Source organism: Lytechinus pictus, chromosome 7, assembly GCF_037042905.1.
Source record: "Lytechinus pictus isolate F3 Inbred chromosome 7, Lp3.0, whole genome shotgun sequence".
Lineage (NCBI taxonomy): Eukaryota > Metazoa > Echinodermata > Echinoidea > Temnopleuroida > Toxopneustidae > Lytechinus > Lytechinus pictus.
In genome coordinates this window covers 14,576,792-14,604,621 of record NC_087251.1, presented here as the reverse complement: position 1 = coordinate 14,604,621, position 27,830 = coordinate 14,576,792, and the positions used below count along the sequence as shown (strand labels likewise).

At 34.5% G+C, this 27,830-nt stretch overlaps 1 protein-coding gene across 2 annotated transcripts in view; it reads right to left on the bottom strand.

Annotated features, from left to right (window-relative positions):
• Positions 1-23,321, bottom strand: part of LOC129265984 (thyrostimulin alpha-2 subunit-like) — a 48,070-nt gene extending 24,749 nt beyond the window's left edge. For both annotated transcript variants that reach the window (XR_010294087.1, XM_054903878.2), the window contains exon 1: positions 22,945-23,321. The gene's annotated coding sequence lies outside the window, so the exon portion shown is untranslated. The remainder of the gene's footprint in view (positions 1-22,944) is intronic.
• Positions 23,322-27,830: the final 4,509 nt, after the last annotated feature.

Below are 27,830 nucleotides of genomic sequence, written 5' to 3'. Positions count from 1 at the left end.
ACATAATTCAAGTTTTTGAAATATCTTCTCTCTGTTACAGATGATTTCCGTGTAATGATTCCTAGTTATTACAGGAGCGTGGTTAGATATAAAATAACAGTAGATCTTCTCATATTATGCAAGAAGACTAATACACGAGGGAGAGTAAAAAGGAGGCCGATAGAGTAGATATCAAACAACTCATCTACAACGCTTGGTTTCTGATTCTTCTTAACACGTCAATTCATATCTGATAGTAATTCCTCGAGTCGGTACTTGAACGATAGGTCAAGTAGAATAGTGCGTATATAATTTCTTTTACAACTTCTAAGCTTGAACTGCCTGCTTGGACAAACCAAATAGAAAGCGGCAAACGTACGGTTCCGTTTGCTACAAATAAATTGTACATATAAATGTTTTTATACGTATTGCTTAACGATCAATAAAGCTACTGCTGCATGAATCAATGTATTTTTTTTCTAATTAAAGTTGAGAAACGAAGCAGAACTTGAAAGGATAATAAGTAATAAATGAATAAACAATATTAAGGACCCCTATGAGTATTTTGACTCTGTTCTGCTCACTCATGACAAATAACCGAAGGTGTAGAATTGAAATGACATAAGCAATATTTCTCTCTAATACAATACCACATGTTATTTAAAGTATCATTGTTTCTCATTAAAAGTGGAAAAATTAAATTTGTGCGCATTTTGTGTGTATGTGTGAATCGGTTGAAAAACGTGCATTATTCAGGTTTCCTTTCTACCCTTCTGTATTTCAAGATAACTCCTAATTCATTTTACCAAAATTACGATGACAAACCAAACAAACAATCCACATATCAAAAACATTGAATTACGAATACTTTCATATTTTCATAATGTTGAACCATATTTCAATTATCCTGTGTCAATTTCCATCCAAAACACACTTGCTTAGGTTTACAATAATATTCAATGCATATTTGCTTGGTAAAGTGATACAATTTTGGGAATAGGGAGAGATAAAGGGCTCATTGTCCTGGGAATAAAGTCTGGATTCTGGGCGGGAAAGGGGGGGGGGTAAAGTCCAATAATCAATGTCAAAAAGAAACAAATCCAAAATAAGCATTCAAAGTTTTCAACAAAACCCATCTAATCGGAGTGCGGTTTCAGCGTCTGTTCCGACGTCAGATGTTGAAAGTGGATGATTTCAGCTCTAGCCTATTAAGGTACCCTTCTCTCCCCTGAAATACAACTGAATATTATTTTGAAAAAATATATTTTACATGAAGAAATTTACTTACTTTTGTCACTTGCAATTGCAATCATGGAACATAATTGAATACAAACTTACATAACATCCCTCGTATTGTGTGATTTAAACGTAACTGACGTGTTTCATTTAATGTCAAGGGAATGAAGGGCAATTTACAAGCTTTTAAATGACGCCGGAAGTTCTTTGTCGACTATTGTCTAGGACTTGGATATCTGTATAAATGAACATGTGAAACATGCGACATATCTATATCTTCATTTAATTTACGTTTTCCCACATAATGTACCTCTACCCTACAAATAATAGTTATAATAAGCTAATAAACTGAAGTAATGTGGGCAATTCATTTCTGCTTCTGCCCAAGCCAAATTTATATCCAGGCTGCTGCTACATATCAACTGTCCAATTTTTGTTGTTGCAAAAACAGTGTTATCAAGAGAAAAGAACGGAAGAAAAAAATGAGGGAAAGTGTCTTATCTGAGCAAAAATATCTAAAATTAAGAGAGCAATGATTAAGAGAAAGATAAAGTGATGAGAGATGTAGAGAGGAAAAGAGAAAGAGAGGGAGAGAGAATGAGTGTCTGCTCGTGTGTGTGTGTGTGGGGGGGGGTAGAAGGGAGCATGTTATTAGACTCGACACGAGTTTTTAACTTGGATGACTGTCTTAAAACTTATATAAAAACAATCAATGGCATATTTTCAAAGGAAATCAAAAGGTTTGGTTCAATTTTTTTGGCTCGAATATTGGGACAACATGAGATCAGCCATTACATACAACATAAAAACTTGACAATCTGACAAGAAATGGGTGTAAGAGAATTCAAGCACAAAGTAAATACAGAAAAAGGGTCATACGTAGTGAAAGAGAGAGAGAGAGAGGGGGGATGGAGAAAGAGAGAGATAGATAGTAGAGAGGGAGAGAGAGAGAGACATATTAGGGGATTTATGCAAATCGAAGAGAGATTGGTAGATGTTCACCGGTAAGCAAATCGTTAGACACGACACGTGTTTTGAATTTGGTGAGCTATCTAACAAAGATATGAACCCACTAAATACTAAATACCCGAACTATCAGGTATTATTCAAATGGTTATAATACCGTAAGTTCGGATGAAATACGGATGTCGATGTGACATTACCCCCGGTACTGAATGCCTCTTGCATTTGGGTATTAATCTAATGAAGATACATATTGAAAAACCAGACACGTTATGTGCAAAAAATGTTTCATATCTTTTACCGAAATAATTTCGGTAATCTTACATTCAGTAGTGATATGAATAATGGATTCAACCAACACCAATATTAAACCCATGAAACTGCTGATAAATATTTGTAGAATGTTGAGTTAAAAAATTGTCATGAAAGAACAAAGAAAGTTTTAATTTAAAAAAAAGGTCAATACAATTTATTTGATCGACAATTTGCAGAAACATTACACTTTTCTGAAAATCTGACGAAAAAAAAGGTTTTCAGAGAGATAAGATAAGATATTTATTCGTCTTTCTTTCTGCACATACATTTTATCTTACAAGTGTGATTTCACATTCTACAAATGAAAATCAATTAACCATAAATCATTGTTACAGTATGAAAAAAAGAAACACAGCAAATTACTAATTACGTATTGAGAGAAAGACAAGGAGAACCCCTGAAAAAGCAAGGCTTGTAAGGCTAGGGTCTCCTTTGTTTCAAGTACATGACTGAATAGTATTCAGTGTGTACATGTAATATCTTTAGAAATACAAAAGAAACAAACAACTTAAAAAATGCAACAACAATAAAACAAAAAAGACAAACTAAATCTAATCAATGACAAAAAACACACACTAAAAAGAATAGAATACATTGCTTGAATGTACAATTATGAAGTGTAATAAACTAACAACAATATGATATAATTAAGTGATATATGATGGAAGAAGAAATAAGTATGGATAACATGGCATGAAAAAAGAGGAAGATCGTATGTATAATAATAATAGTAAAGTAAAAAACAAAACATGACAAAGGTAAAAGAAACACAAGAAAAGAATACAAAAGGAAAAAAACATGGACTGACCCTCTGCAGAAGAAACCAGTTAGACAGGATACAAGATAAATATATATTGATATATCACAAAATTCTCCAGTCTTATATACAGTTTTTATAGGCTCCAACATTAAAAAAATAACATAGTATATAAAAGCATATCTTAACCTAGAGCAACTCACAAATAACAATTAAGAAGATAACCTTTAAGTACACGCTGAAAAGTATGAATGCTTACCGATTTTTTTATATTTGAATTGAGAGAGTTCCAGAACCTGGGTCCTGTATTTACAACTGTCCTAAAAGCAAAACTTGTATGTAACTTGGGTAAGTGGAAAGCAGAAGCATTTCGTGTATAATAGTTATGTATGTCACTATTTTTCATGAACATTGTGACCAGAGCTGGTGGCATGATGCCTGCATTGTATGCATACATTAGAGTACCAAGTTGAAAATCATAGATATCTTGTAATTTTATAATTCTATGCTCATAAAAAAGTGGGGTAGTATGCGAGCGATAGTTAACATTACAAACAATTCTTAAAACTCTTTTCTGAATCAAGTACACCCTTTCTAGATTGGTTTTAAGAGAATTACCCCATGCAAGAACACTGTAATTGAGATACGGGAGAATTAGTGTTGAATACATCATACAAAGAATATCAGTAGAGAAAAAGGATTTCAATTTGTATATTACACCACTATTTTTTTATAATGTCTTACATAGATAATTTATATGGGTTTTCCAAATCAGTTTTTCATCTATATGCAACCCCAGAAATTTGGTCGTCTTTACTCTATCTATTAACACATCATTAAATATAACATCACCTGGAGCTTCTCTAATCGTGTTGCTAAAGAGCATATAATTTGTTTTCTGCAAATTTAGAGATAATTTATTTGCTTGAATCCACAAAGTGACTTTCCTCAGTTCACTATTAACTGTTTTTAAAAGGGTCTCAGGATTTCTGTGGAAACAATACAAACTTGAATCATCTGCAAATAAAATGAACGATAAAATATCAGAGGAATAGTGAAAATCATTAATATACACAATAAATAATAACGGACCAAGGAGGGATAAAAAAGAAACCAAATGCAGACAAGTTGGAGAATTGGATAGAGGAGGAAGAGGGGGGGGGGGTTAAAGATAATGGGAGGGAATAAAGAGAGAGATATAAACATAGAGATAGAGAGAAGGAGAGAAAGATATTAATTGTGCAAGTTGGGAGATATAATGGAATGATGATATTAATAATATCATCTGGTCTGAAGTTATACAAAGCATGACATAATGAAAGTTTTAAGACAAGTCCTGATGAGGCTCTTCAAATATTCAGTACAAAAAAATATCGAAGTTAGGAATAATTTGGGATATTTTTTTTAATAAGCTACACGTATACATAGCAAAATGATACAATAAACCTTAGATTTTTTTTTTGCTGGTAGGAAAATGACCTCAGTTGCCTAAGCAAATTGTAATTTATGTAATGCAATCACTAATAGATATGACAAGCGTTATGACCACAAAAGGCAATTGGAACGCTCAGCATACAAGACATACAAGAGAGAGAGGCCAATTGTCATGGGTAACGCATTTTATGTTGCAGCAAGATTAATGATATTCATTTTGTATTCGAAGGAGAAAACAAATCAGTAGGGGAGGGGTATATGTGGGGGTTATGCGATGTGTTTTCCTTGTCACACTACTGCATTGCATTCGTCCCTCGAATAGTATGTAAATACGTCAATTAAATATCTTTTAAAAGTAATTGTGCATGGCGTTTCGAATTGTGATTGATGTTTCCAATTGCAAACTACTATTAAAACTTGATTTTTAAAAGCAGATAATGAATCAGAGTCATAAATGTCAGACGTAATCATATCACTGGCTTCTATAGAGGTTGTCTTTTGTTTGATGAAAAAAAAACCGCAGCCTAATAAGAGTAAGATGGAAATGAGTATATAAATTCAACATAATATGGCTGTAATAGAATAATCGATTGGAATCGGGCTAAAAATAAAAAAACACCTTTTGAGCAAATTCATTGTTTTTATTGATGCCTTTGCATTGTAAAATGATCCTGAAGTTTCCATCATCATCATCTTCTCATTTTTCACCTGATCCGAAGCTTGGCTCTGTTCACATATGACCTTTATCTCACACGGTATAGGCAGGGCCATATTTTAAGGATCCATTAGTTACAATTACCTCAGGATATGAAAGGAAAACGTATTACTAAGCCCTTACGTTTAACATTATTTCCGTGCTCTTTCTAGCGATTATATATTTTCCTGTTATGTTTACTTTTCAATATGTTTTCTATATGTTTGTGTTACTTATCATTGATTGCTCTCCTGAACAATGACCTCAAGATTCTGGTAGAGGTCTTCGATTTCTTCGATGCCCACTGGTTGCTGGGAACCAACTGTCGATAAGAGGCAGCGGCGTATTTACAACTAAATATCTACTCATCCGTCAAATAATGTCTTCAGGCTAGAAAGTTCTTCCGTGTAAAGGTTTCCGAGTACCTTGCTTTATCTAGCTATTCGCTTTGTTGTTGACACGGTGCATTGAATATTGTGTTGTGCTCTGGATAAATGTAAATGATGATGTAATACAAATACACATTCCTCTCTATGATAATCTATTATCTAAGAAAACGATCCGTGATTCAGTTATCTCATTTTCCATATATTACACTATTCAAACTTGATGGTGGATTCAACTAAAATTACAATGAATAAAAAGTGTCAAGATTCGGAGGTCGCTGTGCTACATCCATTGGGTTTACTGCATATCAAATTTCCTTTGACGTCATAATTCATCTTGGTAAAATGGAAATCCTTCCAAAGCGACTTTGGTATTGTGCAATATTGCCTAATTACAAGTTAAGTTTGGAAAGCGTGTTTAATGGCATCCTTCCAACTAAAAGCCTTTGCCGACAGGATTTTACGACGATAGAACGCGGCAGTGATGACTATTCTTATTCATGATGGTTACATCATCATTTTTAAATAAGATTTGCGATCTAAAACTTATTGTTTTTATTGAAACTCAGCACTCTTCCGCTCTTCCAGCTTTCTTTCACCTTCAGTTCTTTCTCGTTCTCTCTCCCCACTCTCTTTTTGTAGTTTCAGTTCTAATAATCTACCTTCCTCCATCCTCTCTCTCCCCATCTCCTGTTCTATTTTTGTCCTACCTTTGTCTTCCATATATAATTTGTCTTATGATAGCCTTCAAAGCATGATGTTATCACGTACGTCTGGGTATAATATACATGGATACCTTACTCATGTAAGGATCATGTCTGAGATTAATAGCTTTCAGGTGATGACTTGGGTATTTCACGATATTCACACCTCATCTACGCCCACCTTGATAAAAACAAAAATGAATGCGATAAAAGTCGATCAATGTTAAGCATGAAACCTCAGACAATAGGAAGTAAAATGTTTACGTTTTCACTCGAATCATTGACACGATATATATATAATATATATACATACAGTATAATGTGTGTGTGTATTGTAGAAGAAATTAATAAAGAGGACAATGGTAGGCGTAGCTTAAATCAAGGTTCCCCAGAGCTATCTACCCTTTTGGAAAATTTGTTGATGCCAAAAAATGCCTCTGCCGGGAATCGAACCCGGGCCCCAACTTTGAACGTTGCCTAACCGCTAGACCACAGAGATGGGTTAGAGCCTAGGGCGACCCCGATCCGATTGACCGTCAGATAAACAGATTTTCGACACCATACCAATTATAATTAATAATAATCATATAAATTATATATACACCTAATGAACTTATTTTTGTCACTAAAAATAATTACTGTAAAGTTTAATTTCCTCCGACAATAATGATTCGATATTCTACTCTCATGACATGTCAAGTTTCATATATCTGTAGAATCGAACCATGTACGAATTCAAATTTGTATATTCGGTATTTACCCTTAATTCAGCTGAAAAAAAAATGTACTTTGAATCATAGATCTAATTTTCTATATACAGTCACAAACCCTCTCACATTGTGAAGTTTAACGATACCTTCCAAGAAACGAGTGCGCACTTTCATTTATTTATTTATCTAATTTATTTCAAAATCCGTTCTTGAGATGAAATAAAAACGTTCCTAACTATTGAACAGATATAGTGCTAGCCAGGTTAAGTGGCTCTCACAATGGCAGTATGGGTATGTGTGGACCTTGAGGCCCCCTTTTCACGCCTTTCCAGTTGTTCCCAAGCTTATATTTTCACCCTTTCTCATTGACCAACACGTTTTCTCCTATTCCTAAGCCCCTTATTTCAGGCGCCAGTTACCAAGACCCACATTTCAGGTTAAATTCCAGTTCACAAGCATCCCCATTTGCAAAGGGCCATCTAGTTCTTAACCGTACTAAAGCCCCCCCCCCCCCCCATTTCATAAAGTCCCAACTTCATAACCTCGTATATAAACCAACATAACTCCGCATCCTTACACAATCACCACACCCACACGCACAATAGAACTGATTGTATATATATATATATATATATATATATATATATAAACGCAATTCTTTTTGGACAGGTATAGTAAAGAGCTTACAAAGATTAGTGTATTAGGAATATAATCCCTGACTACAGATAAATGAGGATGGGGGATCATACCACATTATTTACTCTATTTCATCTCCCTCCTTGTCATGATTAAACGTTAATCCATTTGTTCAAACGCACTTTAACGAAACGTATTGTCGTTTCTTTCAAGGCAATCGAAACAGCGGCAGAAATGCTTAATTGTGTGATTTTTTTGACGTGAAATGCATACTATACAACATTCACATACCTTTAAAAGAAGAAAAAATCAATTGAAGAATTTCAGGAGGTAGTCATCTATCGTACGCGCCAACGGACTCCTCAAAGCAGTTGAAAATACGAGTGAAATTATTTTGTTTCCAGTGATAAGAAGACGAGAAGAGGTAAATGGTGTCGACTTCAAACTTTCGCATACAGTCTGAGCACCTGATGTCGGAGGAGAATGTTAACCCTGGAAGTAAATGAAGCCCATTTGAAATCTACTTCTAAGTATTTCTCGTAGGTGAAAGGTTGATTGCAAGTACATCGAAAAAAATACAAGGAAAAATGATAGTGCAACACGAACGGTAGATGGAAAGAAGCGTGCTCTTAAGTCTAAGCCACAAACGCGTCGGAGTGACAGGTACACACAGAATGGCGCACACCCACATACATTTCACGCACAACTCACACATCCCAGAATACCGACTGGTTTACACAAAAAAATCAACTGTTGGTGAATCGTTATCCGTTAAACATGTCTTATTGGTTTTAGGCATGATGGTTAGGTGCATGACTGAGTTTGCTTGTTACATACAACAGTGGTTTAAAGATAATGATCAACCGAAGACATTACATTTCTTTCTCTGTGCTGTTATGGCAATCGACAAATGCACAGCATGCATTTTTACCATCGTCAACGTAGAAAAATGTATCTGTAAATTAAAACTTAAGACGAGATAGATATGACGAGTATCGATGAATTTGAAAAAAATAATGCAGGAAGAAATGTCTTTACATTATATAGGTAGATTACATTCGTCTGTATTTCCAGTACAGCGCCAGGATTCTTTGATGAGGGGGGGGGGGCATGCAGACCAGGAGGTGACCCTATTTCCGCGTATTAATATAATCTATAATCTTTCCCTTTTCATTCTATACTATATCATATGGTGCTGGGGTAAATCCCAGTCACCCTGTTTAATAATAATAACAATAATTATAATGATGATAATAATAATGATAATAATGAGAATAATAATAACAATAGTAATGATAATAAACATAATAATATGCGTGAAAAAAACTTAGACAAATATAAACAGGATCTCATGGATAACCTGAACTTAATCTGGATCAAGATTTCAGACAAAAAAATATAATATGACTGCCATCTCAATAATTTGTAAAAAAAATATATTTTTTTTAATTTGAAAATGATTATAATTATTTGCACCCCCTCCGAATAGCTAAGAAATTTCTTTGTTAGTAACACACCTTTTTCGTAAATCATGTTTTTTTTTATCCTCTGAGCATTAAATTCCTTGGATATGCCCTTCTGCTCATCAATCAAATGTGATGTTATTGAATATAGCTGGCTTGTCCGTATACCCTGGAAAGGTGTACCATTTTCAACAAGTAACATAGTTGTGTATGGGATGATATTTAAAGCTTTTAATATCCGCATACCTGCACAATTCCCATCGCGGATGGAGAGAACGAGGCACGCTTTTAGTTCGATGTAAAATGATTATAGGTATATTGCGGAAGTTGTATTGATGTCTGCAATGTGTAATGATGTTGAGATAGATAAAAGCACATGATATGTTTTGATCATCATAATAGAGATACTGATCGTAATGAGATTTATGGATAGAATAAAAACAAAGCTAGTCACTGTCACATTGTAACGAATTTTATGTCTCAGTCACATTGTGGAATGCGAAGAGGGGAAACATTTTTGTTTCTCTTAAAACAATGCTCGATAAATTTTACGTAATATTCTTAAAAATGATTTTGATATTCTCGTTTAAGGGTGTATATACCGGATATCACCGAATATTTTGGTTACTCAGTCATTTTGTCAACATCGAAGCGCTGTTCAGCTCAGACACTGTCAGATTAAAAAAAGTCTACAAAACGGTTTTATCAGAATAAACAAAAACTGTCGTTATTTGACCGTCTTTCGATGACAGCAAGATAGTCATATCAAATTGCAAAGAGAGAAACTGATAACAAAACAATTTGTAAGCCTAGGCATTATCGATCCACCGCTCAAATTGCAATTTTAAAGTGTCGCCGGTGGGGCAAAATTATTGAAACGCTGTATTAAGCCAACATATGATTGGAGTCACGCCTGAATATGTAAAACATTGACAGATTTCATGTACTCACACCGATAGAAAGTAATCCATAAACAAATAGTTTGAAGGCAGATATATATGCCTAAAGCTGTTCTTCTTCACGTCCGAGCTACAAATTTGTAAATATTCACTCTAATTTGTGGAGTAAACCAATCCATAAACAAGTAATCATAAAGGTAGATGTAGATATGCTTTAAGCTTCTTTATGTTTGTCCAATAATTTCGCTACGTTCATCAATTTTAGGAATTAGTAAATATTCATTCCCCTTTGTGGCGGTATTTCTTAAACATAGACCCTAACCTAATACAATTTTTTTGAAAAAGTACAAGGAAAATATAGATAGTCTTTATCTTGTTCTTATTTTACTTATTCATCGCCACCGAGTCGAATATCGGGGAGATTATAAAGGCTACCATACAATGCAGGTCACTGCTTTATTAATCAAATTGTTCACTTCTGGAAAACGTTTTGTCCAAATACTCAATAATTACTTCTATTGGACAGTCGACCTCAAGCCAAATTAATCATATCCTTTGTCTTATTTATTGAGTACAACGTCATTAATGATGCCCTTGTGCGCATATGAGGTCAAGAGGGTTTGTCCCATTGATGAAGTGTAATGGATTTTTAAATCAACTTAGGAGCACTGTCACTTCCTAAGCCTCCTAGTCTGCAGGCACAGACCCTGATTGAAACTTTGATGAACAAGTGCGTCTCCACGCAAAGACTAGCACATACAAAATTTGCTGTTTCAGTACACAATGCATGAGTAGGCTGCAAATTCAGACCCGTAACCCGAGTGAAGGGTTTGTCCAGCAGACTATAAACCTCCCTGAAAGTGAGAGGTGGAAGCTTTTTACCTGAACAAAAGTCTTGCCATAGGATTTGCTATTATGCGGCTTTTCAAGGCGGGTACATGATTCCAAAATGGTTTTCGCGATCCAACGTTGAGTGACAGAATGCTGAACAAGGTGCCATGAAATCAATGGTGTTATGCAACCACATTAAATTTTGTTATTATCATACTTGCTTGTGATACATGAAAAAAATATTGGCATGATAGTATTTGGAAACCAGACAGCGGTTTGCTTTATTTGTTTTTATGTTATCCCGTTTAAATCTAAAAAATATCGAAAAGTTGATATAAATCTTGGCTTGTGACGAAGTAGTAAATCCAATTTTTGATCAAGGTCATTACAGAAGACTGGATCATTTTATATTGTAATGTACTAGTTTACTAGATTACTTTCAAGAGCTGGTTGACGAACAAATTACAAGGTTTCTGTGAAGGTAATAGTCCATATCCTGAACTAGTATTAAAATAGTTGATTGGAAGAAAACTATGCTAATGGAATAAAGGTCTGGATTGTATATCCGATGATTTTCTAATCTGAAGAATGGCCGTCGAATTATTGAGTTGCTTTATCGCATTACGAAGCGAGAAGCACCGGTAAATGCTCTAATTCAGCCTAGTGTTTCTCAAGGTAACATCGGAATGAAATGTATTGTACAATCTCAACCAAGGCTAAAAAGGAACATTTCTTGCCTTTGGCGACAGAATATTACTTTTTGCAGTAAAAAAAAAAATTGGTTTAAAAATACAAACCTAAACGGACGCCTTGTATGTGCATTCGTGAGGGCAAAGTCCCGTCTCAAAAACGTACTCATGTAAAAGAAGACAAATAGAACAAAAAATTGCTTCCAATAATTTACAGAACGAGGATTGCTTGAACGACTTTGCTACACTTATTGAACTAGAGACCACATCATCTTTAACACCAATTAAAACGATTCATTGCCATCGATAATATTTTATAACTTTTACAAATGAAAACTAGAAATGAAAAAGTGTCCTTCTACAGCAATTTGTGAAATTACGAAAACGTGATGTCTTTCACCAATGCCAAATCGATCTAGAACTTAGTAGAATCAGCTTCATATTCAGAAAACATTGTAGAAGTACTGTAGGCAAGGGAAGTAAAAAAAGGTCTTTTAGACGAGTCAGGCGAGAAGGGGAAAAACTTGAAGTATTCGCAATGAGATTTATGAATTGTATCCTACCTTGTATTACCTCAGCAAGTAAGTATCCATGTTGAGGTTAAGGAAAACATTAATAAATCGTTTTATTTTCTCCCTTTTCCCTACATTCTAAAAAAATACTGAGTAAAAATGCTCCATGAGGGTAATTATGTGTCCAGATTGGCTGACTCCTCCAAAAAAAAATGCGCCTTTGAATGTCTTTGAAAGATACATGGCGCTATACAAATGCTGTGCATCATCATCATCAACCAACATAGGGCATTTCTTTTGGGAGTTTTTATTCATCCAGTGTCACTAGCGTACCTACGGGGGGGGGGGGCAGGGGGGGGGGGCACTCTGCCCCCCCCTGACGAGTCACAACCAATGCAAAAGACGTATCTTTGCCCCACCTGACGGGCTTGAAAAAACCTTTTTGACCCCCCTGACGAGCTTGAAGACCTTTATTGCCCCCCTGACGAGCTTGAAGACTTTTTTTTTAAAACTTATTTATTTATTTATTTTTTTTTTTGCTTGTCAATTTTTTTCTGGTACGGAATCCTTTATTTGTGATCGAAGACCTTTTTTTTTTTTTTTTTTTTTTTTTGCTTGTCAATTTTTTTGGCGGACGGTTTTGCCCCCCCTGTGGAAAATCCTAGGTACGCCACTGTCCAGTGTGATAAAAATTTTGCCCATTCTAAAGTAATTGCTGCTTATTTTTTTAACCTTACTGGACAATATACGCTTCCCGCATTGGGTAAAATACTGCCCCAAATTGCTTAGACACATAATAAATCTGGTGATGGTAAAATAAAATTATCCAATATTTTTTTCACAGTGTATTTCTCCGATCATTTTATTTTCATTAGATTTAATTTTAGGAATGTTCCTGCAAATTGAGGATACTCTACCCTTATATTGGTATAGTTTGAAAAATTATCTCGATTGAAATTCATGGAATATGAATATGTTTAAAATGGCGAGCATATTCATAATCATAAAAGTGTATGACTCCCTTTTATCATATTGTCTTGCGATGCCGCTCGTATATACTCTGGGAACAGCATGAATAGGTATTTGATGAAAATGGGTGCATGTTTTTCCTCGCGCGCTATTCATGACGGTCATCTCAGTAATCGTAGCTTTATACGCTGTCGAATGAGCTGGAAAGAATCACTTTTTACCGACTCTTAACACCATAAAGCTTCAAGGCCAAACTACTTGCATCATGCTTCATGAATGTATATGTATAAACATATATAAATATATATAAATATATATATATATATACACTCTTGAAATGCTGGGCAACATACTGTCCACACAATAGTTGGTTAAATAATCTATTCAACTCTGGGTAGTTTTCACATTATTGGTTTAAAACTACCCAGAATTGGAAAAGGTTTTAACCAATTGTTGTTTGGACAGTATGTTGCCCAACATTTTTAAGAGTGTATGTATAGTCTGTAAGAACTCTGCTTAAACATTGAGGGAAATTATTCTTCCAATTTGAAAGCAAATTGTGTGAAAAAGTAATAGGAAAATGAAAAACAACAAGCAAAGCCAAAACAATTGGAATAAAAAAGTTTGGAAAGATCGTACAAAAGTTGCAGTGATTTGCAGCATGGTCACAACATAGAAAGATAATTTCACATTCTAAAATTGAGAGTAAAGAAGGGGAACAAATCGAGAATTAAAGAAAAAAAAAGAGAGTAAGTTTAAAGGATAATGAAAGGATATATTTATTATCTGGTCATAAGCCGATTACATTTCACTGATTAGAATAAAATTAAAATGAGGCAGAACGGTTTCCTATTTCCCATGATATACCAAGTCAAAGTTATCAATATTTTGATATTCGAAAGACCCGTGGAGGTCGCCATTTTGCTCATACTCCCCATATCTCCGTGGGGGGGGGGGGGTTGTGACGTCAGCGACGGACAACTCGGTGTCCGACCCCTGCGCGCGCCTGTAATTACTAGCGTAAAATCGGTCAGAAAAGGGCACAAAATGCAGCTTTTATCGAATTCCCGATCCGCAGAAGAAGCCAGAAATCTCTATGGGTGGCTGCACTAAAGGTGGAGAAATACAACAAGCCTTCCTCTAAATTCACGAGGAATGATGTTGTTTGTAGCGAGCATTTCACCGATTTCTTCGGCCGAGTATTGGGGCTCGAAGTCGTAGGCTCTTGGGCTTTCTCAGTTCTATTTTTCAATACAAACGTCCGCGATAAGTTTTGTTTTACTTAAAATCGACGGCAACAAATAATAAACAACGTTAGATATATATATTGAAATACAGCACAATCAACAATCTCACGATATTCAAACGGGATAGACAACCAAACTTCCAACATACACGATCACTCGGTTCAGGGGCCGTCCGTCCGTACAAATTTAGCTTTGTCAAATTTGCCAATTTGGATATCGTAAATAAATGTGTAAACATTTTCACCAAAACTCATCAATTTGTGTTTTTAAACCATGAAATAATTTTAATAGCTTTTTAATAATATTTTTAAGTGTTTTATGTGTATATTTTATTTATTTCTGGTAAAAAAAGTATTTATATTATGCAAACTTTAGGGTGGTTTCAGCCCGTGTATAACTGCACATGGAAGTACTACCGAGAGCAGTTGTTCGTCGCTGACGTCACAATTTTGAACGAACCTCGCAACAATGGCGATCTCCATTCAGAGACTACGAACCTGAAGAAGCTCAACTTTGAAGAGGTGGTACTCCATACTGGGAAATCGGATTTGGGTATAAGTGGATTCATTTTGATGATCATGTACTTATCAATGATACTATGTGGTATTAAATTTTGGGTTTCATTCTCCTTTAAGTATCAAGGCATCCATAAATGTTTTTTTTAGAAGGAACATTAGGTAGAGAAGATATAATAAAGGAAAAGAAAAGCTATAATTTTGTTGGGGGCTTTTAAAGGGGATTGTACACATGGAAAAGTAAGGAGCCTTCTTTCCCTGTCGGCTGTTTATAATTTGTCTTTTTTTAATGTGTTGGAATAATCTCTCCACTGTCACATTACCTCATGTTTGTGACATGTATCTCAATTCCCCCTTCAGAGAAAAACGTGAATCGAATTCACCTGTATAGAAGAGAATAAAGAATAATTTGATGTAGACTGAATAAGAATTGATAAACCCATCGTTCACGTCAGTAAAGCTTCATACAAACTTAAAAAAACAATCAGTTCAAGAAATATTAATGTGAAGGTTTTGCTTAAATCATTTTGTCACATCACTCTCAGAACTTTATGAACTGCAGTATATGTTTGGATCACAGTTCGTTTTTTGGTGTGAATGCTATTTCTCACTTGGGCACGTCAACATTGTGGCTTGTCGTAATGTGTTTAACCAAACTGATGTTGGTTTCACAGTGTAATTTCAATCACGATGACACAAATTGAGGATGTGATTCAAATGGAACTTTTAATTCTGGATTAAAATTTTCAAATGTTTAAGTTTAATGCGTGTTACGATTGATTATAAATTGGTGACGATACATGAGCGTGTGGGTGTGGGTATGTGTGTAATCCAGTTTTTAGAGTGGTGCATTAATCATATATGATCATTTACGTCTGGGGCCGAAACTTGAACGTTACTATCTACGCTAAATCTTTAACAATTGAAGCAAGATATAGTTTAGTAGTTAAAAAATGTTTCCGTAGTCATTTTCATCTCAAGCTAGACTATATAATTGTCGATATATTGTATAAATTACTAGTACATGTATCTAATATTTTATTCACTCATCGAAACCACGTTTCACTTTCATCAAGATGTTTAACGTATTTAACTGGTGTGAGCCTATATATATGCACAGTTGTAGTGATTGAGATGTTATAATTCATGTGAGATGTTTATATAATTCATGTAAATTATGGGCCTTTTCACACGTGAATCTTGAATCATCATTGTAACAATGATTGCATGCGTTCGTGATTCTAATCAGGTTCTAGTTTGGTTTCACACGTGCTAAAATTTCGTCATCAGCATTATTTTTCACTGGAATCATCATTCAAATTACGATTTTTTTTTACCGTGTGAAATGGCGGATTGACGTTTTCCATGGAAGAATGATTCATTTTAGGGCCTTTTCACACGTAAATCTTAAATCATCATTGTAATGATGATTGCTATTGTTATCATGACTGTGATTAGCATTCGTGATTCTAATCATGTTCTAGTTTGGTTTCACACGTGCTAAATATTGGTCATTAGCCGTTTTTTTCACTGGAATCATCATTGAAATTATGATTTTTTTTACCGTGTGAAAGGGCGGCTAGTTAATTCCCCCCTTTTTTTTGGGGGGGGGGGGGTCCTACTCCCACTGGCAGAATTAAAGTAGTCTTAAGATGTGCTAAAAATGGCCTAGTATAGACAATTTGACTCTTTAAAATTAATTATATTTTAACTGAAGATTGTTCGACATGAAAGTCTCTGGTACACCTTAAAGATAACTGATGGAATCTGTTAATTACAACGTATGCAGTGTATTGAAACGGGAAAATGCGTGATCGATTCTTGAAACAGATTCCACATTACAATACTTCATGACAATTCATGACGACGACACAGATATGTTTATCACACACTGTTTATGATATTGTTACCTATTTCTCATTCTTGTTTTCTATTCGGGACAACAACTTGTGTGAGAAATGGCTTTTATTAGCCGGTCTTCGTATTACGTGACAAACAAGTTGACAATTTATTTTCATGGAGGAAGCTACGGTTCCAAGATTCGTATGACGTCATTTTTAATAACAAAATATATGTAGAGAGTTTTATGATAAGAGAATTTGATATCTTTAAATAAGGAAGACCTAATTTTGGACCATTTAATAATGCAACACAACATCAGGAGGCATCAAAATGTTTTCCAGGTCACTGTCTAATTTGAAAGCCACTTTCTGATCGATTGTGTTTAATATCGAATCCCTTGAATACTCAAATTAAACAAATACAGCATGAATATATAGATCGTGTTAAAAATGGCCGAACTAAGAAGTTTTATGTTTGCCTGCGTAAACAATAGTAAAGACACGCTGAATCATAATAATTTCTATCAGTGTAGACTACGTACAGCGTTAAAAAAAAATTTCAGTGATATATACAAAATTTGCTTGGATAACCGATTTTAGTAATTCCGTCATTGAACGGACAACGAGAATATTACAGTGACACATAACTAAGAAATAAAAAAAAAGTAGCTTGTCAACCTTAAATTTTGATCATGCTAAAATGGTAATTTGTTGGGTTAAATGTTCACAAAGTACATGACCTGTAAAAATTTTTTAATATCAGATGAGGAAAAGAAAAGTTGATAAAGATCTAAATAAAACATAATAATAAGAAGAAGTGTTTTTGTTTCATTGTTTTCATGGATGATATAAAATTATTTATTGTTCATCATTATGTCATAAATGCCACTTTTTATTAAAAACATATTGTCCTCTGTGTTAGGCCAAGTACGTAGAGAGAATTGCGATTAAGATGATAAGATGATCAGTACACCCGACTCGTTCTACTCCGCTTCTATAAATTAGTGTAATAATAAAATACTTCTTTGTCGTTTCGGTAGGTCAAATAAGTCCATCATGAAGTATGATAAAAGGAACAGAATGAGCGAGATGGGATTCTTTTTTATGTGTTGATATCCACTTGGATTATACGAAGAATCAGTAATCCGTTTCAATTTTATGCAACTATCAGCTTTTGGGGAAAAAAAAAGAGTTTTCTGACCGATTTATGTAATGAATGGATTTGCATGATTAGAGGCAATTTGTGGTGATGGATAGCACTTTACCTAACACTAGATAATAGCTACTATAATATTTATGAACGTCAGAGTTTAGCGGTGTCTTGATAAGGTTTGGAAGTGATATATGTAATAATCAAGATGGATTTTGTAACAGAAGGCGGTTAATTTATTACTCAAATGAACTTAAGTAGTGTGCGCATAACCACATGGAAATTATGTGAATAAAGATCCTTGTTCATTAATGATTACAGTTAAGTAGTTGAAATGCAATATAAGTTATATAACTTAACTGTTTACCCATCTTCTTCAATTTGTTGGAATAATATAATATAAATAATCCCTCGCAAAGAATTTTTCTGACAATGGTGATTAAATGATTGATCGCCGCGACGTATTCCATAATATTTTGATGCTCTGAGGGAAAATCTGTAAATACAAAACATAAATTTCATGTGTGGGAGTGACCATATAATGGGTTCAGACAGAATTTAGCAACATTACCAATACCAAAGAATTGTGTATATGTATGAATAACGATGTGTGTCAAATGACGCCAGTATTAAAGGACAAGTCCACCCCAACAAAAAATTGATTTGAATAAAAAGAGAAAAATCTAACAAGCATAACACTGGAAATTTCATCAAAATCGGATGTAAAATAGGAAAGTTATGACATTTTAAAGTTTCACTTAAACAGTTATATGCACATCCGGGTCGGTATGCAAATGAGGAGACTGATGACGTCATCCACTCATTATTTATTTTGTATTTTATTGTATGAAATATGAAATATTCTCATTTTCTCCTCATTGTAGAGTGACACAATGATTAATTCCTCCCTGAACATATGGAATTAGCATTGTTTAATATGATATGGTTCGGTCAAGTTGGTCCTCATTGTCAAATTTGTAATAAATGAAATATTGCATAATTCAAACAATAAAAAACAAAAGAAATAAGGAGTGATGGACATCATCGACTGACTCACTTTCATGTCACTGAGTTGTGCATATCACTGTTTTGTGAAAAATAAGCGAAACTTTAAACTGTCATAACTTTCTTACATGTATGTTACATCCGATTTTGATGAAATTTTCAGCGTTAGGCAAGTTTGATTTTTCTCTATTTATTCAAATCAACATTTTCCTTGGGTGGACTTGACCTTTAAAGAAGTTATATCCGAGTAATAAGCAGAATTAACATCAAATTGAATTTTAAAAGAAATAATAATTTTCAAAGCAATGATAATTCACGTGCCAAAAGGTCCTTATCTAACTATGTCAGAACTTTTTAGATCTGCATCTATGATGGAAAGGCAACATTTAGCCAGATTGTTAAGCCATTATTCTAAGGGTATTGCATTTACTCAAGACAACAAATAAAAACCAGTTGATTTGATCATTAATATTAATTTTATTCAAATTCAGTTTCACTACTGAATAAAGCATAAACACATTTCTTCCCGTTCAAGGACAATTCCATCGCAATAACATATATAAAAATGAATTTATACATGGCTCGTGTGACTTTCGGATTATTTTGTTCTCCAGTTTATAAATGTTACTTAACCTTCGAGTAATAATTCCCTAGGGATAAATTTTCCTGTAGTACATATTAGGGAACAGCAAAATGTGAAGGTGAAGTAGTATTTGTGTATATAAAGAGAAAAATATAAATAAATTTGACGTATGATAAGAAAGTGAACTCCTTTTTTTTCTTCTGAAGCAATGAATACGACAGGGATTGTTCCATATTTTTCTTTGGATAATGTGATTACATCTGTGGCAAGATGTGTCACTTATATGAAAGTGATACAAAGCCTTGACTATAGACCAGCATGATCCTATTGCTTTAAAATTTCTAATTGAACCATATCTAAAAAGGAACATGTATATGTGTTGAATAATAAACTAATTTATACATTGTCTTTCATGGGCATTATGACTGTAAGAACATACAAATTCATATAAAATGTACAAAGAATTTGGTGTTATCTTACCCAACAAACATGCTTGTTCCCTTTTCATCCAATATTTTGTAAAACACTGTTTAATCTCGTTTACGGTTGGTAAATAATATGACCTATGTTCCCATTATCTTGGTTATCTAGTCTAATTATTCTGCATCTTTCCCCCACTATCAACCCCCGCTAATGCTACGGCCACACCAACCAAACCGACCTCTAACGATTAATGATCTGTCATTGGTAATAACACTAGCCTTTGTCGACTTGGTATAGTTTTCCAAAGTCTGACTGTAGCCCAGGAACCTTGTTGTTACGGCACATTTTGGTAAAATTAAATTCGTTACCAAAATGTGCCGATAGTACACCTATGCCTGACAGGATTTTTGTTAACAAAATGTGCAGTTATAAGTTGTTGTGCCTGCACATTGTGGACAATATGCACATTTTGGTAACCACTCAAAAACTAGGTTTGATGTTTGTAATGGAGTAAAGATTGATAAATGCGGTATTGGGGTAGAAACAAAGTCAGGGGTAGACACTTCTTCCAATAGCCATTTCGTCCAAAAGCCAATTCGTATAACCTCATTGCCAGTTGGGCCAATTGTCATTCTGGTCCAAAATCCACCTGGTCCAATTGACAGGTGGTCGAATACCCACTTGGTCCAATTGACTGTTCATCCAATGCCCACTTGGTCTATCAGTCGTTACTGGGGGCGTTCACGCGATTGCGTAAACTTATACACATTAGACCATATGGGAATGGGGCCAAGTGGGCATTTGACCAAGTGGGCATTTTACCAAATGTCGGTTAGATCAACTTCAAGTGTGTATTGGACCAACTGTCAATTGAACCAAGTGGGTGCTGGACCAAATTAGACCAAAGGACATCAGACCAAAATGGCTATAGAACGAAGTGGCTTTTGGCCTAACTGGCTATAGGCTATATGATGAAATGGCTATTGGATAAAATGTTTAATGAACGAAATGGCATTTAGATGAAATAACTCTTAGATGAAGTGACTACAAGCTATTTGTATTCTTTATTAATGCAACGAATGAGGACAACTGAGCGAAGAATTCCAGAAGTTACGGCACTTTTGGTAACTGCACATTTTGGCAATTTACCAAAATGTGCCGTAACATAGTGAAGGCACATTTTGGTAAATTGCACATTTGGTAATTTACCAAAATGTGCAATTTACAAAAAAATTGCCATAAGAAACCTTCCCAGGGGCCTGTTGCATAATAGAAAAATTGTGGTATTTTTTTTCATTGTGTTATTGTCAATGGCATAATTTGTTTTGGCATAATTTTTATTCATTTGCCAGAGTTTTATCATGGTAAAAGTTTTATGCAACAAGCTCCGGGTCAGCAACATTCCCTGCTAGAAAGAACACAGTGACTCACAGCGTGGTCCACAGTGTGTTCACAGTGTGGGACATTCTCCTCTTACTGAAAGAATAATATAATGATCGTATGTCTTCACTTGACCCGGTTACCTTTGGAGTGCCGCAAGGCTCAATTTAAGGACCGTCAATGTTTGTAATTTACATCAATGGTCTTCCAATGGTTTACCAATAAGCTGACACTGAACTTAAATAAAACAACATTTATGTTACTAGGCACTCGAGAAAAGCTTAAAGAATTTTCTAATCTGTATTTAATGCTCTCCAATCAGCACATCGAGATAGTTAAGAAATCCAAATATATTGGTGTCATGCTTGATGAACATTAAGTATGGAAGGAGTACATCGATTACACAGCCAGTGAATGATTTCAAAGAATAGTGTTTTTAAGACGATCTGCTAAACCGGTTTTACCAAATGAAATTTTGAAGATGTTATGCTGTTCCTTAATCATGCCACTTCTAGATTATGCAATGTTGCATGGTCAAATGCCTCATCGACAAATCTCGATAGATTAGTAAAGTTACACAATAAAATGGCTAGAATGATTCTGGGTGCACATCCACGAACTCACATAGTTGATATGTTTAGAGAACTAAAGTGGCAAGAACTGCCCATTCGATGGAATCCACATTGAATCCAAATATATAAGTGCCTGAATGATCTTGCACCTGATTATCTGAAATGTATCTTCTCCAGGCCAAGTTGAAATAAGATTCCGCATGAATAGCTGTCTCAGTAATACCGTAAAGTTAAATAATTGTGCGGCCAGTCGGACATTTGAATTCATGGGATATGCTAGGTGGATCAACCTCAATGTAAATCAAAGAAACATTCGGTCGTTAAATGCTTTTAAATCAGGATTTAATTATCAACATTGAAGGAAATTATCAAAATAAATGAAGGAAAATAGTAATTTTAAAGCCTTGTTTAAAGTAGAAATATATTGAAAATCATAAAAATGAAGAATTATATATCAAATTAAAGGGGAAAATAAGAAGAACACGATGTTGTACATCATTTATCATGGAGACCGATGAAGCTCACTTAATTGGTAGTTTAAAGTTCTCTCTCTGAATGCTTCAAACACGCACAATTACGTCCGCGAAATTGTTTTTTTTTATGACGTGTATAAGTGTACGCGAGACGTGATTGGCTCTCCCACGTCAAGCTCCACTTGCATGCAAAACCTGTTGCGAGGGTACGTTTTCTCCACACTGTCACTGAATACTTCGATCACGAAATGAAAGAAAACCCAGAAGTTTATCTAGATTTTGGATTTTCAAATTGATGATTTTGAAGATGAAGAGAAAATTGATGAAGTTTCTAGCTCTAGTGACGTGGATGGAGGTAAATTAGGGGAATTACGCCTATGATGATGAGTCGGACAATTCAACTTGCATGCCGATTCGCTACCAACTCATGCAGCTGCTAGTGCTAGCTGCACGTACCGCGGGCCAAAATAAATCCATGAAAATGAATTCCAGCCTGACCATCCAGACAGAGTCTCTTAATTCCCTCTGTCAATAAAATTTACTCTAAAGAAGGAAAATAATGATATAACTGTACTTACAAACAAGTGAATACATCCGAATCTGAAGGCAAATCAACTCAACGAATAGCAGCAGACGATATGCACCGACGATAAACTTCACGTGGCTGGGATAAATTGTCACTCGTTCTGTTAGACATAATTTCTACCTCATTATTTTGACAAAATTACGAAACTCGGGGAATTATTTATCTATATAAAAATATAGTAACACCTCGTATTATTTTTAATTACGATAAAACCTTTTTTGAAGCAGAAAGTTGAGGTAAATTAAAATTAGATGTAAAAGAGCACCCCCAACATGCTTAGCTCGTATGTGATAAACAAACCATCCAAAATGCCGATAGAGAGCTGTGCAACACGTGCATCTACTCTCTCAGCCAAGGCGAGCAAGCAATGTGTGTTTGTGATGGTTTGTTTACAATCACATACGAGCAGCTAGCTCGAGCTAGCACTAGCAGCTGCATGAGTTGGTAGCGAATCGGCATGCAAGTTGAATTGTCCGACTCATCATCATAGGCGTAATTCCCCTAATTTACCTCCATCCACGTCACTAGAGCTAGAAACTTCATCAATTTTGTCTTCATCTTTAAAATCATCGATTTGAAAATCCAAAATCTAGATAAACTTCTGGGTTTTCTTTCATTTCGTGATCGAAGTATTCAGTGACAGTGTGGAGAAAACGTACCCTCGCAACAGGTTTTGCATGCAATGGAGCTTGACGTGGGAGAGCCAATCACGTCTCTCGTACACTCATACACGTCATCAAATTCGAGTCAATTCAGAGACCGATGGGAAGCGTATTTCGGAGAGGCATTTTAGCGCTTTTTAATTGCCGATTTCCACCTTATGCATTACTTTCGTTATTTTTGAATGACCAAATGATAATCCCCACATCATGACCTTTCCACTGATATATAATAAGGCCATATTCATAATCAATATATTTCTTCTTTAACAAAAATGTGTGATAGCATGATATCAATTTTATTATAATTATTGGATTAGGAAGAACTTCATATGATTTGTTTACATTTTTTCAAAACCATTTATTGGGATTTTTTTAGGGTTTCGTTTATTTTGAAACTGATTGACTCATTGTTAAGATTTTAATGTATATTTTTGTGTTTGTTAGTCTTTTTAAATTCTTTTGGGTTCCATATTTATATAGATATGTATATAAGTGAATATTTAATTTGTGCTATTGATTATGTAAATATTACTGATTCAAATATATTAATCATAGCAAATTGTATTTCATGACAGGGCCGTTGTGGAAAGTAATTTTGAAACTGACACTGCCACCCTGTACAAATAAAACTACAAATAAATAAATGAATGAATGAATAAAAAAATAATAATAATAAAGATGAAAGATGCAAGATCATTAAAAATTCATCTATAAAGTAAACATGTTGTGTTTTAATATATTCCATCCGATCATCTGAATTTAGCGTTATGAAACGATGAAAGAATGCATTTCATTACATTGTAGTAATATTGATAATATAGTATTTATTTTCCGTTTAAAACAACAAAATTATAAAAACGGATGAATAGACCAGATTATACAGTTTTCTCAACACGACAATACTTTTCTTCCATGCAGTCCATAACAATGGGAATGGAAAACTGTACCTAAACTTGTTAAAACAAAGAAAAATGTTTCCCTTAATTTGATAAGAGGAAAGACATGTGCATCATTTACATGATTGAGACGTTGTAATTCCGAATCATAAAAACTTGTGTTTTTTTAGGAATATGGAATTAGGAATATATAGAGACAAACTTCGCTTTAAACTTGTTTAGATCTTTGACTCTCTCGGGGTTGAATCAATGGACTATGTACAGTTTGTTCCAGGAAAAAAAACAAGGATTTTTTTATCTTTGTCTAAGTTAGGCACGCGTGGTTGATTTAAGATACAACACCATTTAGTATTTTTCTTCTTTATACCTGTCTTTATCTGATGAAAAAAGTTCACCCATGGAATCGAGAAGAATTGAAAATTTTGTTCTGAAAATCAAATTGACCAATTAATATAATTCAAGATCTTTCAAGGGTTCGGATCAATTTATGTAGTAATGGAAATGCTCTTCTTCATTCCTTTTGTTTCTATGCTATACTTCTTTAACAAAGTCTCTGATTGGGGGTAAATGGAGAGTTATCGATGAGTTTCTGCCTAAATCCATTTTGTGACAGGGACATTTTATATTGTTTGCAACATTTTCAGTAGGTAATTTATCTCAAGTCAAAGAAAATATATAACTCTTGATATAGTGTCTGAATTGAAATAAAAATGTATTTGATGGTTATAATAGCTATCTCAAAGCCTATTTCCCCTTCTTTGTGGAATGCACTGTGTGAGCGAGTTCCACTAGAGAGTTCATTCACGTTTTCCTTAGCCACCTTAACGAAATAAGTACTATCCAATCATGTCTCAAACAAATATTCTGCCTCTCCTTACTTCCAGTAATGTGTCAATTATCCCAACTGTGCCCTTAGCTACTATGGCGTTCTGAAGGTGTTCCAATGGCGACTAGAGAAAAGATGAGAAAAGAGCCCTTTCCCCCAAATTAAATTTGATGTATCAATGAAAGGTCATGGTTGACGACTTTCGCTCTTCGTTCTGGATTCCCCCGAGTCGCGACGCGTCGGTAGCAAAGTGGCGGACTTTTTCAACGAAAAGAGTTGGATTACCCACTCAATACTGTGCCACGTAGGTGAGTGACTCTTTCCCTGAGGAATTTTTCTTTTAAAATAGGTTCCGCAAACAAAACACGCGCATAAGCTATGTTTAGCCGGGCTATTTGGAGCAATACAATGAAATAAGAAGAAAATGAGGAAGTGGGAGTTTTTCCTGTTTTATAAATTTTCATGACGATTGGAGCTGTACCTCTTCTGGAAACTTGGAATATCATATTCATAAACTGGCTATTCCGTCTGCTTTTTATAAAAATTACGTTCACATGTTTATAAAAATATAGTTAGTAGAGACTTGATTTTAAATCTTTGTATATTCATGTAATTGGTCTGCTTATGAAAAACTTTTTTATTGATTAAGCGTCTTTTTACTTGGTCATTCTTTCCCAAATAATTCAATTTTAAATCCCTTGATGTGGATGGTTTTGGTAAAAGAAAATATACCATCGTGCTCTGCTGTTGATGGAATAACTTTACTTACATAACTTTTGATAACTGCCGCCGGCAAGTATTTCATTTATTACACTGATTCAAAATTTCTACATTCAGACTTAATACATCAATTTATACAATAATTCCATTAATTTTGTGGTTTCTTCTGTAAAAATCAAAATTCAAATAACATGCATAAAGAAGTGACATCTTAATATCTCAGCAGTTGAGTGCCTGCTAGATATTTCCCTTTTTTGAATAATTCACCCTCCTCATTACCCTCTTTCTGTCTGAAAAAGGCCTTTATATTTGCACAGACGTACCATACCGTATCATCTTGATATAACTGTTATTTACCAAGAGGCAGATATTTCTCCAAAAAGAAGCCAAATATTTCACAATGAATTACCATTGGAATATAGATCTGAATGTCTGGCATCTTATATTTGTATTATAAACGAATTTGATCACGTGTTCAGAAGACACACTCATTCACAAAATCACACGCACTTATTCACACAAACACCCCCACAATAAGGGAACGCACGCACATATTACCGGTTCTTTCCTCCTCTCTCTCTCCATGTCTATTATATACATAGGCATACACCCACCCGCATACATACACCCACACACCCACACGAACACACCCTCACACACACACACATATACAAATATATATATATATTTAAATGTTATAAATTATACATGTATATATATACTGTATATATATATATATATATATATATATATATATATGCATATATGGTGGGGTGGGAGCAGACGATATTATTTTCCTCAATTGAATTACAGGTTTTCTATAGAGTAAGGCGATCAATACACATCCTTTGTATGCACTTCTTTCTTCTCCCTTTCCCTTTCTGCCATTTCCCTGTTTTTTCTTCCCTTTTTCTTTTTCACTAAAATCACAAGGGGATGCCCCTGTCCCCCTATGGCACAGCCCATGTATATAGACTTTGTCTATCTCTTTATGTATTATTATCCAGATTTTACTTTGGGGTTATTTAAAAAGTGGATACCGTGAGTACGACGAGGACATTGATTGTCTGTCAACGCTTTTCAGATTAAATTTCTTTCTGTTTTGTATATTTCTTTTCAAATTTTGCTGACATCGTCTTTCATTTCGTCTTCCGTAAGCATCCATCTTGTATACAGTTCACTTTAGAGATGCTATCGCCCTGCAACTAATATTCCTCAGATTATTGTTTGATTCATGTTCATGAAGCGTCGAGAATCTGTGAATGGCTTGTGTGTTTACAGTTTCTATTTCCGTGCATCCTCGGTAAGACTAGATCAAAATGCCGCAGAGTTTCTTAAAGGTTTTCTTAAGAAAATGTTCCATTTCTCACATCAGACGCGTTTTTATCTCCGCCTTCGGTATGTAAAGCAATCTAGTTCACACAAACCGTTCCTTAGATTTCAAAATGTATTTGTATACACTATTTCTAGACGGATTAAATTTTGATTCGATGAAAATGAACATTAAAGGCGTTTAAATGCTTTCTTAATTCGTGAAGTGATAATCACGGACAGAAATCATCATACTAGTAACGATAGTGATGATGATGATGATGATGATGAGAATGATAATGTTAATGATTATGTTAATGACGAGGGGCATATAAAGCTAATTGTTTTACGTCTCGACAGCAAAGTAAATCAAAGTGAGTAATTAAATGTTATGATTATTATGAATTTCAATCTTATAACAGAGAGGATATTTTTTGATATTATGATAACGATGCTAGAAATA